Source organism: Primulina tabacum, chromosome 3 (assembly GCF_025594145.1).
Source record: "Primulina tabacum isolate GXHZ01 chromosome 3, ASM2559414v2, whole genome shotgun sequence".
NCBI classification, from domain to species: domain Eukaryota; kingdom Viridiplantae; phylum Streptophyta; class Magnoliopsida; order Lamiales; family Gesneriaceae; genus Primulina; species Primulina tabacum.
In genome coordinates this window covers 28,046,215-28,061,514 of record NC_134552.1, presented here as the reverse complement: position 1 = coordinate 28,061,514, position 15,300 = coordinate 28,046,215, and the positions used below count along the sequence as shown (strand labels likewise).

General features: G+C 27.2%; 1 non-coding gene and 1 pseudogene across 1 annotated transcript; one reads left to right on the top strand and one right to left on the bottom strand.

The window, feature by feature from the left end:
* Positions 1 to 15,300, bottom strand: part of LOC142538633 (uncharacterized) — a 56,308-nt pseudogene that overhangs the window by 6,084 nt on the left and 34,924 nt on the right.
* On the top strand, positions 11,063 to 11,173 carry LOC142541202 (small nucleolar RNA R71). Its single transcript, XR_012819268.1, has one exon. It is a non-coding gene; the product is annotated as a small nucleolar RNA R71 (small nucleolar RNA).

The window sequence follows — 15,300 nt, the reverse complement described above, 5'->3', positions numbered from 1 at the left end:
TAAGTATCTTTCCATGATAGTCAATGGAGTTTTCTCCCATTAAGTATCTTTTTCTTCTATAAAAAGAATTAATTCACGATGTTTTGTCTCTGTATATAGACCAGAATCATTATCATCTTCTTTTATGATATTAGCATATGATGCTGAAGCTTGAGAATCTGTATTATTTCTCTGCTTTTGTTTCAAGAATTCTTGAAATTCATTGTATAAATCATTATTCTGCTCAGTATTACTGGATGAACTAGATAATTTTTGGGCTATTAGCCTCTGCTTGCCATGCTGTGCTATAATATTATGGGGTTTTTCCCTACCACCTCGTCCTCTATAAGAGGACTCTCCTCTGCCTCGAGAATTCATATCTGTAAATAAAGATATTAAGATAAATATTCTCGAGTTAAAAAATCAGGTAAGTTATTATCTTCACCTTTCTTATGAATGATTTCAAAATCAAAAGGAGCTAAATGAGCCTGCCATCTTGCAAACATTTGCTTAGAAACATCATGTTTAAAATCTTTCATAAACATAAATTTGCAGATTTACAATCAGTTTTTATTATAAACTTTTGATTATATAAATCATCTTGAAATTTTAAAATACATCTGACAATAGCCAAAATTTTTTTTGCTACCGTGGAGTAATTTTTCTGGGCATTATTCCATTTACCAGAATAAAATCGAATAAAATATTCTTGTTTTATTTTGGGGTCTATTTGTTTTAAAATCCCACCAAAACCTATATCAGAAGCATCTGTTTCCAAAATTTTATCCCATTAGGGATTAGCAAGCATAAGACAAGGAAGATTTTTGACTTTCTCTTTAAAATTCTTAACTGCTATAGTATGTTTTTCAGACCAGTGTAAAGGATTTTTATTTAATTTATCATATAAAATAGCAAAATCTTCATTAAGATTTTTAAAATAAGGGGAAATATAATTTAAACTTCCTAAAAATCTTTGTAACTGAGTTTTATCAGTTATAATGTGAGGAAATTTTGAAACAAATTCAATACTTCTTTGTATAGGAATTATTTTTCCTTTTTCAATCATATGACCAAGAAATCTAATATTGATTTGAAATAAAATCATTTTAGATTTTGATATGACAAGACCAAATAACAATATTTTTAAACATATCTAAATGTTTAAAATGTGTTTCAATATCATTTGAAAAGACTAAAATATCATCAATATAAACAATTATAAAATTGCTGTAATTATAAAAAATATCATTCATAATTTTTTGAAATTCTGAAGGGGCATTTTTTAAACGAAATGGGATAACAGTCCATTCATAATGTATAATTGAAACATTGAAAGCAGTTTTATATCTATCAAATTATTTTATTTGAATCTGCCAAAATCCCGATTTTAAATCAAATTTTGAAAATATAATAGCATTTACAAGTCTATCTAATAAATCTTTTTTATTAGGAATATGATGCCTAATCCATTTTAAAATCTTATTAAGAGGTTTATAATTTATAACTAATCTAGGAATACCTCTTTCTTGTTCAGAATGTTGATTAACATAAAAAGCAGTACATGACCAAGGTGATTGAGAAGATGTTATTAAACTTTTTTCTAATAAAGAATGAATTTCATTCTTACATAATTCTAAATATTTAGAATTCATTTGACAAGGACGAGCATTGATAGGAATGTTTCTTTCATCAAAATTCTCTTCATATGGAAGAGAAATAATATACTTCTTACGATTTCAAAAAGCATTTGGAAGATCATTACATATTTCTAATTAAAATTTATTATAAATAATTTTAATTTTTTCCAGTAATTTAAGATTTTTTAATTTATCATCTATAGTTAATATTTTAACTTCTTCTTTTAAAGAATTTATTTGAAAAGTTTTTCTTTCAATCTTTTCATGTAATTGCTACTACTTAAATAATAATTCACCCAAGTGTAGGTTGTCTGCAAGTAATATATTTCGTAAGTACGAGATCGATCCTCAGAGAGGTTATTTTGAGTTTAAATTTATTAATTTATAGATTACCGAATGCAAGAATGAAGTTTACAAATTATAAATTTTGTCAATGCTTGAGGATTTATTCTTGGTTTATGTAATATTGTTTAACTAAAAGTAAAACAAAAGAAACCACCATAAATAATGGTTCCAAGAAAATTAAAAACACACATAATATAATATAGTTTCTACTATAGAAAATACCGAATTAACCGATATTTTATATATGGTATCTATGATTATAATTATAACTATATAAATAAATAATTGCATAAAGTAAATGTTAAATTAAATCATTATATTTCATTTAGAACAACCGGCAGAGCCACGCTATTGCCTAAATGAAATATATTGATTTAATAAGTTAGTTGCGGAAAAGTAAAAGTTGGTTGCGAGAAAGTAAAAGCTAGATGCGAAAAATAAAAGTTAGTTGCGATAAAGTAAATGTTAGATTGTTAGATGTTAGTATTAAATCATAATATTTCATTTAGAACAATTGGCAGAGCCACGCTATCGTCTAAATGAAATATTGTGATATTATTATATAAATATATTTATATATATATCTATATATATATAATAATAAGTGATGAAATATTTATTGTATCAAAATTAAACAACAAATCAAGATAACCACTTTAATGATATCAAGCATTTGATGTCAATTGATAACAACAAATAATTCATTTTTATACCTACAATAAAAATAAGTTAGCTAAGAAAATATATTGGAACTTAGAACTTTGATACACACTCACACTATATTTTACAATGAGATAGAATGATTTTCAAGCTAGCACAAAGCCTCTATTTATAGGCCAAATGAGAGAAATGGTCAAAATTTTTATTAATGCCATGTAGTTGCAATAGTATTCTTTGTCTCCTCCAAGTTCAATTCCATGTCCCTTTTTTCAATGCTTTGTTTCACAACTTTAGTTACCGAATTTGACTCTGCTCAAAACGGCAAACATGTGGGGAATTGTCTGTAGATGAATTTGGCAACTTGGTTCACCTCATTTGGTGAAATATTGAAATAGTTATGATTTTTTTACTATATGCTGGTCATAGTAAAAGTAAATTTGTCCTCCTTTTGATATTTACACAATTTGATCATCTTAATAAACCTTTTAGGCAATCATGTCTTCTGCAAAGTTGTAGATAATTTCTCAAGGATTCCAAACATGTTTGAGTCACCTCCATTTGAATTTTCTAGCTTGAGTTATCGTTATTTTACCAACACGTAGAAAACCTTAAAATAAAACATATTTAGTAAGACAATTAAATATAAACAAACAATACTAAAATAACATAATTTTATTATTTTAATGAAACTTAAATTTTAAAATACAGGTTTTAACATATAATAAATTATTAATTTTAATTTTAATCACACCCCCACACTATCTTATTACTAGTCCCTTAGTAATAAACTTTATCGGAAAATCACAACCTAGATTCTTTATTCATTTTATATATTCAAATACAAACATATTTATTAAAAACAAAATCATATACCGATTTATATATATATATATATATGTTTTCGTTTAATATAATAATATATAATTAAATGTGTTTTTATTATTATTCTTATTTTCACATAATATATAAAATAATAATATATATATATATATATATAATTTTTTTTTTAAATTTCTAAATTTTTTATAATAATATAGTCAAAAAGATAATTCACACCACCCACCATAACATGTATAATATCAAGAATATTATTGTAAAAGCCTCAACTCCATATATTCTTTCAGGTCAAAATGTTTAAGGAATAGCTAGTTTTCACTCATGGAGTTGGAATGAATATTAACTCTCATTGAAAAAGGCTAAGTATTAAAGTAGACAATTAATTAAATCAATATTGAAAACAAAATAGAAAAATTTACAAAGAATAAAATCCTCATTTTTTCTTTTTTTTTATTGTTTTTTTAAATAACGTGACTGCAAAATTTTACAATAACATAAAATTTTTTATCCAAACATTCTACCATAAATATATATATATATATATATATAAACATTTATATAACGGATACATCCGACTACCTTTGAAACTTATCTAGCACAAACAAATCTTTTTGTTTGTTTGTTTTTTGTTTTTTGTTTTTTGTTTTTTTTTAACAAAATATTGATGTTTTTAGAACACATTGATAGTACATCAATCAAATCAAAAAAAATTACAATAAATAAAGTATTTTGCAGTCCGTTATATATTTACTTCTTTTTTTTTCAATAAATATTTTTTTTAGGGGAGTTATATTCTTGTAATTAACCATTTTTTAATAATCAATAAAAGTTTATTAATTGTTTTCTCATTTCTCACCACTCACTCACAAAAGATGTGTGAGTATATATTATACTTTTACAAAAGAATTCTTTCAATTATACATGTTAACAACCATACAAACCATATCTTTTAACTATATTCTCATAAAAATTTTAGAAATTATTTTATTTAAAAACACATACAATTATATATATATATGAACACATCTATTATATATTTTATATTAATTGATCAAAATATATATATAAATTGGTACATATGAAAAACTAATTTTTCTTTTAGTCTGTATTTTGAATATAATGAATATTAAAATCTAGTGTATTGTGATTTTCCAATAATTATTAACTAATGCGTCTCAGGTGCATTTTACTGACACCTTACTCGACATTGAACTAAAAATTATTATTATTATTACTATATATAAGTATATATATTTTAATTTTTATATAAAAAAACTAAGAGGAGAAAAAGAAGAAATTATTCATACCTTAAAGAAAAACATTAAAACATACCGTTGAATCACAAGTTTAGCATCACATGAATTTTCTTTTCTTACTTTTGGATGTTGGCCAATTAAGTTGAGATAAGGATGGATCTGGTTCATGACTAAATCCTTGCTGTAAATCAATAAGTTCACCTTCACTTGTAGCAGAAACTAACATCATTCGCGAAGCTAATGAAATAAATCCATGTTCCACAACATCATCAAGAAACGATAACAGTTTATCATAATAATTGTTAACATTTAACAAACCAATTGGCTTATTGTGGATATTTAATTGTGCTCAACAAACAGTATGAAATATTTCTTCCAAAGTACCGAAACCTCCTGGCAAAGCAATGAAAACATCTGAATGTTCAATCATTTGAGTAATTCGTTCATACATGTTGTCCACTTTCATTTCTTCTCCTATTGTTGGTCTTATAAGATTGGCTAAGGTAATCGGAATAATGCCTAAAACTTCACTTCCACATGCATGCGCAGCTTTTGCAACTTTTCCCATGAGGCCAACTTCACCACCACCATATACCAAATGAATCTTTTTTTTAGCAAGTGTTATTCCAAGATTTTCTGCTACTTCTTCATAAATTGAATCTTTTCCTGCACTAGATCCACAAAATACACAAATATTTTTTATTTTACTTACCGTGGACGTTGACATGTTGAGAAATATGTTTTTTATAATTGTTAGATCACAGCATATGAATTTATAAGCGTAACATGCCAAAAGTCAATATTTGAACAGGAAATTATTATTATTAAAAGAAAATAAAAATGACAAAATTAAAACAAATATATACAGCGTAGTTGTGATTGTGGCTCACATCTTCCTCTGATTTTACGTTCAGTAACGGCTTCAACGCCTTCTATGAGTCGAGGATATGCTTCCCATCCAATTTTCTTATAAATTGGCAAACATGGTCTTTTAACGTCAGATTCCCAAGACAAAATTGTGTATATATATTTACTTATCTAAATAGATATGCGTTACTACAGTAGGATCTTTGTAAGGCTGATTCCACCGTCCATATTGATATTCCTCCTGTTGAAATTGCCACCATAGTTTAAGAAGTTCATTTTGCACGTACCCACTAGAATGCGTATCAAGAACCTCTAGAAAATTATCCAAAGGCTCTTTACTCAGACTATTCTTAATGAATAAAATTTTATCTTCTCTATTCATTGATGTCATTCCAACATTTTTGCATTTTTCCTTACAAGTCCACCTTGCACATTTATGACATCCACCTATACGTTTAGCTATTCGCTTTTTGGCATATGTGCTTTTACCAAATCCTGGCATATGTCTTATTATTAATTCACTTGCTTCCCCAACCAATCGGACTTTTGCTTCAATTATCAAACGGACATCATTCGGTATGCCATATGACATCATCAACCTTAGCCGCTCACATCTAGCTTTATAAATTTTTTTCAACGCATTATCAGGTAAACAAGCAAAATATTTACGAAGATTCATAATACACGCATCCATATTATTATTAATATATATATTTCAATTATTTTGGGAAAACTGAAGAAACCGACTTTAACAGTCACGGAGTACCGTTATCCGCCACTTAACCGGGAAATGAACTAGAATCTGCAAAACAAAATGAAAATATCAAACAACTATTGTGGATTATATAAAGGCATAAACTCATTATTAAGAATTTCATTTTCTATAAAAAGCTTAAGTCTTTGCCCATTAACTTTAAACACGTCATTATTTTTAGAATTTTCAATATCAACAGCACCATGAGGATAAACAAATTTGACTATAAATGGTCCTGACCACCTCGATCTTACTTTATCTGAAAATAAATGCAAACGAGAATTATAAAGCAAAACTTTTTGTCCAATTTCAAATGATTTTCTCATAATATTTTTATCATGAAAGGCTTTAGTTTTATTTTATAAATCTTTGAATTTTCATATGCATCATTTCTTAATTCTTCAAGTTCATTTATTTGCAATTTTCTTAATTTAGATGCATCATCTAAATTAATATTAAATGCTTTAATTGCCCAATAAGCTTTATGTTCAAGTTCAACCAGTAAATGACAATGCTTACCAAAAACTAACCTATATGGTGACATCCCTAATGATGTTTTAAATGCAGTTCTATATGCCCATAATGCATCAGTTAATCTTAAAGACCAATCTTTTCGATTTGGATTAACAGTTTTTTCTAAAATTTGTTTTATTTCTCTATTTGCAAGTTCAACTTGACCATTACTTTGAGGATGATATGGAGTACAAACTTTATGTGTAATGTCATATTTTCTTAACAAAGAAGAAAATATTTATTTATAAAATGACTTCCTCCATCACTAATTATTGCTCTAGGTATTCCAAATCGGCTAAAAATATTTTCTTTTAAAAATTTATAACAACTTTACGATCATTAGTTCTACATGCAATTGCTTCAATCCATTTTGAAACATAATCAACAGCGACTAAAATGTACGTATATCCAAAAGATAATGGAAATGGACCCATAAAATCTATCCCCCAACTATCAAATATTTCAATAATTATGATTGGATTTGAAGGCATCATGTTTCGTTTTGAAATTGATCCCATCTTCTGACAGTTTTCACAATATTTGCAAAATAAATGCGTATCTTTGAATAAAGACGGCCAATAAAATCCACATTGTAAGATTTTTGTAGCTGTTTTATTGGATGAAAAATGACCTCCACATGCTTTAGAATGACAAAATTTAATAACATTACTTACTTCATTGTCGGGTATGCATCGTCGAAAAATTTGGTCAGGACAATACTTAAATAAGTAAGGATCATCCCAATAAAATTTTGTAACTTCTATCAAGAATTTATTCTTATCCTGTGAATTCCAATGAGAAGGCATTTTATTTGTCACAAGAAAATTTACAATGTTAGCAAACCAGGGCATAATAGTAGCATAAAACAACTAATCATCTGGAAAATTTTCATTTATTGGTATTTCATTATGAGATGATTCAGTCATTATTCTAGATAAATGATCGGCTACAACATTTTCTTTTCCTTTTTTATCTTTAATTATAATATCAAATTCTTGTAACAATAAAATCCACCGTATTAATCTTGGCTTAGCATCTTGTTTATTTGATAAATATTTTATGGCAGAATGATCGGTGTAACAATAGTAGTAGAACCAATTAAATAAGATCAAAACTTATCTAATGCAAATACTACTGAAAGTAATTCTTTTTCAGTAGTTGAATAATTTATTTGGGCACTATTTAAGGTTCTACTAGCATAATAGATTGCATAAGGTTTTCCTTCTTTTCTTTGTCCTAACACAGCTCCTATAGCATAATCACTTGCATCACACATTAATTCAAATGGTAAAGACCAATCTGGAGGTTGTAAAATAGGTGATGTAACTAAAAGATTAATAATTTTTTTAAAAGCATTTTCACATTTCTGAGTCCATTCAAATTGTGTATCTTTTGTTAAAAGATTTGAAATTGGTTTAGATATTATGCTGAAATTTTTTATAAACCTTCTATAAAATCCTGCATAACCCAAGAATGATCGAACTTCTTTGACCGTTTTTGGTGATGTTAAATTAGCAATAACATCAACTTTGGCTTTATCAACTTCAATTCCTTTTTCAGATATCACATGTCCTAAAACAATCCCAGATTTAACCATATAATAACATTTTTCCCAATTTAAAACAAGCTTTTTTTCTTCACAACTTTTTAATACTTCTTCTAGATTTTTAAGACAATTTTCAAATGAGTTTCCAAAAACAGTTATATCATCCATAAAAACTTCTACATATTCTTCAATCATATCACTGAAAATACTTAACATGCATCTTTGAAAAGTAGCCGGAGCATTACATAAACCAAATGAAATTCTTTTAAATGCAAAAGTTCCGAAAGGACAAGTAAAAGTAGTTTTTTCTTGATCTTCTAATGATATAGGTATTTGATAATACCCCGAATACCCATCAAGAAAACAGTAATAAGAATTTCCTGCTACTTTTTCTAGAATTTGATCTAAAAATGGTAGTGGGAAATGATCTTTTCTAGTTGCATCATTTAATTTTCTATAATCAATACACATACGCCAACTAGATGGAATCCTAGCTTGTAATAACTCTTCCTTTTCATTTTTTATAACAGTGATGCCGGACTTTTTAGGTACTACTTGTGTTGGACTTACCCATTTACTATCTGAAATTGGATAGATAATTCCAGCGTCTAATAGTTTTAATACTTCATTCTTAACAACTTTCTTCATATGTGGATTTAACCTTCTTTGTGGTTGTTGATATGTTTTAGCATTTTCTTCCAAGTGAATTTTATGTGTACAAATTAAAGGATTCATACCTTTTATATCTTTCAAAGTCCATCCAATTGCATTTTTATATTTTTTAAGTAATTTAATCAAATCTTCTTCTTGATTTGGCAAAAGAGTGGAAGAAATTACAACAGGAAATGTTTTATTTTCACCAAGAAATACATATTTCAATTCTAATGGTAAAACTTTTAATTCAAGTTTTGTATTATCATATTCTTTAAAATTATTTTTAGACTCAAAACTTTCTATTGAAAAAACTTCAGATTGTTGATTTAAGTTTTCTTCTTGTATATTTTCTTCCACAATTGTTTCAATTTCATTATCATATTCATTTTCATTAATACTTGGTTGTTTATATAAATTGAACACATTAAGTTCTAGAGTCATATTTCCAAAAGACAATTTCATTATTCCATTTCGACAATTAATTAAAGCATTTGAAGTTGCTAGAAATGGTCGTCCCAATATTACTGGAATTTCATTATGTACTTCTATTGGTTGTGTATCCAAAACAATAAAATCTACAGGATATATGAATTTATCAACTTGAACCAACACATCTTCTACAATACCTCTAGGTATTTTGATTGACCTATCCACCAGTAAGAGAGTAATAGAAGTGGGTTTTAATTCTCCTAAATTAAGTTTTTCATAAACTGAATAAGGAAATAAATTCACACTTGCTCCCAAATCCAACAAAGTTTTTTTAATTTCAGGATCTTTATATTTTAAACTAGAATTATTTTGAAGAATAGAACTTACTTGTTCAGCCAAGAATGTTTTTTTCTTCACATGAAATTTTCTCTTTACAGTACATAAGTCTTTTAAAAATTTTGCATAAGAAGGTACTTGTTTAATAACATCTAATAATGGAATATTTATCTTCACTTGTTTAAAAACTTCATAGATATCAGAATCATTTTTTTGTTTTTTATGATTTGTTAATGCATGAGGAAATGGTGGAGGTTTATTTGACTTATTTACTATTTCAGATGATTTATCATTCACCATATTATTCTTAAAATTTAAGGTATCATCATTCTCAAAAGTATCAGGATTATCATCCTTACTCTTTGATTTTAAATGATCCTTGTTTTCATTACTATATGGATCATTAACTATTTTACCACTTCTAAGGGTAATAACAGATTTTATTTGATCAATTTTTTCATTTTTTAATTCTTGATTTTGATTTTTAGGATTAGGTTGAGGTTGATATGGAAATTTTTCTTTTTCATGAATATTAAGTGCAGATGCAAATTTTGCAAGAGTTTCTTTCAAATCACTCATAGATTGACTGTTTTGAATATTGATAGACTCTTGCTTTTGGATAAATGCATGAATTACATCTTCAAAGTTTTTTCTTGGAGGTGTAACATAAGGAATATAACCTTGATGATTTTGGTTATTTTGAAAATATTGTTGTGACGGTTGTGCATTATTATCATTCCTCCAACTAAAATTAGGATGATTTTTCCATCCAGGATTATATGATGGTGAAAAAGGATCTAGTATTGGTTTTTTATAATTGTTAACATAATTTGCTTGTTCATGGAGATATTCTTTAAATGAAGGTAATGTTGGACAATCTTTTGTAGCATGATCATGTGTATCATATATATGACAAACAATTTCTTGAATACTTTTTAATTGACCACTCTTTTTCATTTCTAATGACTCAATTTTTCTTGCTAAAGATGCAAGTTTAGCTTGAATATCTATATCATCTTTAAGATTATAGATATCACCCCCATTTGTTGAATTATTGTTTTTAGTTGTTGGTGGTTCTATTGTGCCTATATTATCCCAATTTTGAGTATTTTCTGCTAATGAATCCAAATATTCCATAGCTTCATTTGGGTTTTTATCTTCAAAAGTTCCATTACACATGAATTCTATCATTTGCCTATCTTTAGGTATTAGAACTTCATAAAAGTGAGAAACTATTCTCCATGTTTCAAAACCATGATGTGGGCATGTATTAAGTAATTCTTTATATCTATCCCAACATTGATAAAACGTTTCTCCTTGTTTTTGAGAAAAAATTGTAATTTGTCTTTTAAAAGAGTTTGTTCTATGGGAAGGGAAAAACTTTTTGAGAAATTGTTGTTGCATTTCTTTCCATGGTCTTATTGAACTTGATCTTAAATTTTGTAGCCATGTTTTAGCTTTATCTTTTAAAGAAAAAGGGAAAAGCTTTAATCGAACTATATCCATGCTACAATTTTGATCATTATAAGTGTTACAAACTTCCTCAAATTCTCTTAGATGCAAATATGAATTTTCAGAATCTAAGCCATGAAAATTTGGTAAAAGTTGAATAATTTGAGGTTTGAAGTTGAAATAAGATGCATCAGGAGGAAAAACTAAACAAGATGGGGCACTAGTTCTAATAGGGTTCATATGGTGCCTAAGTGTTCTTAATTGATCATGTTCTTGATTATTATTATTATTATTATTATCATTATCTTGATTATTTGAATTATCATCCATGTTTAAATTATTTTCAGATACTCGAATAAGTCTACCACTTTTTTTTCGACTCCAAATACTCATACAAAAAAAAAAAACAACACAATACTTATAAATAAAACATAATTAACAAATATAGACTTAATTTATACCTCCCCGGCAACGGCGCAAAAAACTTGCTACTACTTAAATAATAATTCACCCAAGTGTAGGTTGTCTGCAAGTAATATATTTCGTAAGTACGAGATCGATCCTCAGAGATGTTATTTTGAGTTTAAATTTATTAATTTATAGATTACCAAATGCAAGAATGAAGTTTACAAATTATAAATTTTGTCAAGGCTTGAGGATTTATTCTTGGTTTATGTAATATTGTTTAACTAAAAGTAAAACAAAAGAAAACACCATAAATAATGGTTCCAAGAAAATTAAACACACACATAATATAATATAGTTCCCACTATAGAAAATACCGAATTAACTGATATTTTATATATGGTATCTATGATTATAATTATAACTATATAAATAAATAATTGCATAAAGTAAATGTTAAATTAAATCATTATATTTCATTTAGAACAACCGGCAGAGCCACGCTATTGCCTAAATGAAATATATTGATTTAATAAGTTAGTTGTGGAAAAGTAAAAGTTGGTTGCGAGAAAGTAAAAGCTAGATGCGAAAAATAAAAGTTAGTTACGATAAAGTAAATGTTAGATTGTTAGATGTTAGTATTAAATCATAATATTTTATTTAGAACAACTGGCAGAGCCACGCTATCGTCTAAATGAAATATTGTGATATTATTATATAAATATATTTTTATATATATCTATATATATATAATAATAAGTGATGAAATATTTATTGTATCAAAATTAAACAACAAATCAAGATAACCACTTTAATGGTATCAAGCATTTGATGTAAATTGATAACAACAAATAATTCATTTTTATACCTATAATAAAAATAAGTTAGCTAAATGAAAATAAATAAAGAAAGAATATACAAATATAAACAATCTTACTTCACCAAGAATGTATCCTCTTCACCTTGACATAATAGATTTAGCTTTCCATAAGCTTACTTTTGATCAACACTAAAATATCACTCATAGTTGAGAACATGAAAGAAAATATATTGGAACTTAGAACTTTGATACACACTCACACTATATTTTACAATGAGATAGAATGATTCTCAAGCTAGCACAAGGCTCTATTTATAGGCCAAATGAGAGAAAGGGTTAAAATTTTTATTAATGCCATGAGTTTCAATAGTATTCTTTGTCTCCTCCAAGTTCAATTCCATGTCCCTTCTTTCAATGCTTTGTTCCACAACTTTAATCACCGAATTTGACTCTGCTCAAAACGGCAAACATGTGGGGAATTGTCTGTAGATGAATTTGGCCACTTGGTTCACCTCATTTGGTGAAATATTGAAATAGTTATGATTTTTTTACTATATGCTGGTCATAGTAAAAGTAAATTTGTCCTCCTTTTGATATTTGCACAATTTGATCATCTTAATGAACTTTTTAGGCAACCATGTCTTCTGCAAAGTTGTAGATAATTTCTCAAGGACATGTTTGAGTCACCTCCATTTGAATTTTCTAGCTTGAGTTATCATTATTTTACTAACACGTAGAAAACCTGAAAATAAAACATATTTAGTAAGACAATTAAATATAAACAAACAATACTAAAATAACATAATTTTATAATTTTAATGAAACTTAAATTTTAAAATACAGGTTTTAACATATAATAAATTATTAATTTTAAGTTTCATAAGTAATTCATTTAAAATTCTATGAACTTGTTTAGTTATAAACTTAAAGACAATAGAATTACCTTGAAAAGTTCCTATAATACCTGTTTCATCAACATATGTTAAAGGATAAATTTGATAAATAAAAGGAAGTCCAAGTATAAGTTGGCTAGAAATATCTTTTGCTAATAAAAAACTAGTTTGAATATAGTTTTTATCTTTGCAAATATAAGATTTTGGTAATTTATTTCTAAGGGTTCTCCTCCAGCATGAGAAAGAGAATGAGTAGTTTTATGAAAATATTTCGTAGGAATTAATCCTTCCTGTATGACATTTAAATCTGCACCACTATCAATCATAGTAATAAAATTTTTCTTATAAGAATTTTCAATTAATAAAGTAATATTGGTATACCATTTTTGAGATATAATCATGCTTAAAACAGATAAGTGTTTTTGATTTGGATCAGGAAATGTAATATCTTGAAGATTATCAAAACTTTCAGAATTATTAACTGAATTGTTATTATTAGTTTCAACGATTGAAATACGATAATTTAAACTATTATTATTATGTTGTAAAATTTTTACTTGTTCTTTAAGATTTTCTATTTCTTTGACTAGATCCTGTATAGTAACTGGATTTTGTTTACTATATTTTTGTTGTAGAAGATTTTTTACTTCTTTCATAAAATAAGCTTGTTCTTGTTTAACAAGAATGTTTATTGCTAGTTGAAGCAGTATTTTTCATTTGATCTATAATTGTAGATTTTAATATTAGATCCTTAATCATTTTAAGGAATTCTAAAATATTATTATTTTTTAAAACATTTATATTTAAATCTTGAAATTGAGACATAAGTTTACAAAAATCATCATTTTTACCATTATTATCATCTATATGATTTATACAAGATTTTCCTTGTATACAATTATCACATTATTCTAAATCTGAAGTATCTGATTCATTATCTAGTATTTCTTCTGAATTATAAGTTTATGAAGAATTATCAGATTCACTATTAGAATCTTGATTTGAATCCATTATTATTTTAAATAATGTTTCTTTTAGATTTTCATCTATATCTAAATTATTAATTTGTTTTTATCCCAATATTGATTTGCATAATGTTGGAACTTTTCAAGTTCGCAATCTTGATTTTGATGTTAACAAAACTTGTTATTGCGTTTCTAACATATTTATTCAAGTGTGAAGTTGTTAACACAAGAAGCAAACCGAAACTGAATTCTGCACAAACTGAATTTCTGGCAAGCTTTGGTTTTTTAAAGATATCTCTCAACTGGATGATCCAAATGACAATCCGCCAATCGGACTGATTAGAAAACTCAATTTGGAACAAGTCGTATCTCACGTCAGTTGGGCAAAATCGGATGTTATCATGGTCTAACTGATCGCTCAATTACCGAACTGATCACACGAAAACAGCAATCAGTTGGGTTTGAGCAGCTGCGGTATTTTGGTCATATCTCTCAGTTCGGTTATCGAAATGAAGCAATTTAGTATGCGTTGGAAAGATAAGACAATGATCTACAAATTATCTTCAGAAGTCAAAGTCTGAATCGAAGCTTAAGATGCTGATAAATGACGATAAAGTTACTGGTTTTGCACAAACTGAAATCAGATAGGCTGATTTCAGCACACTAGCTGAAACTGAACCAACTGCTGACCAGCTGACCAACCAACTGAACTGAACCAGCTGCTGACCAACTGAAGACCAGTTGAACTGAACCAGACCAGCTGAAACTGAACCGAACCAGTTGAACTAAACCAGCTGACCAACTGAACTGAACCGAACCAGCAGCTGACCAATTGAACTGAATGACCAGTTGAGTTGACCAGAGTTGACCAGTCGGGAAAATGTCCAGCAAAACGAATTTGACCGTTGCAATTCCAGAAACAGTACAGAAACTTTCCAAACGGTCATATTCT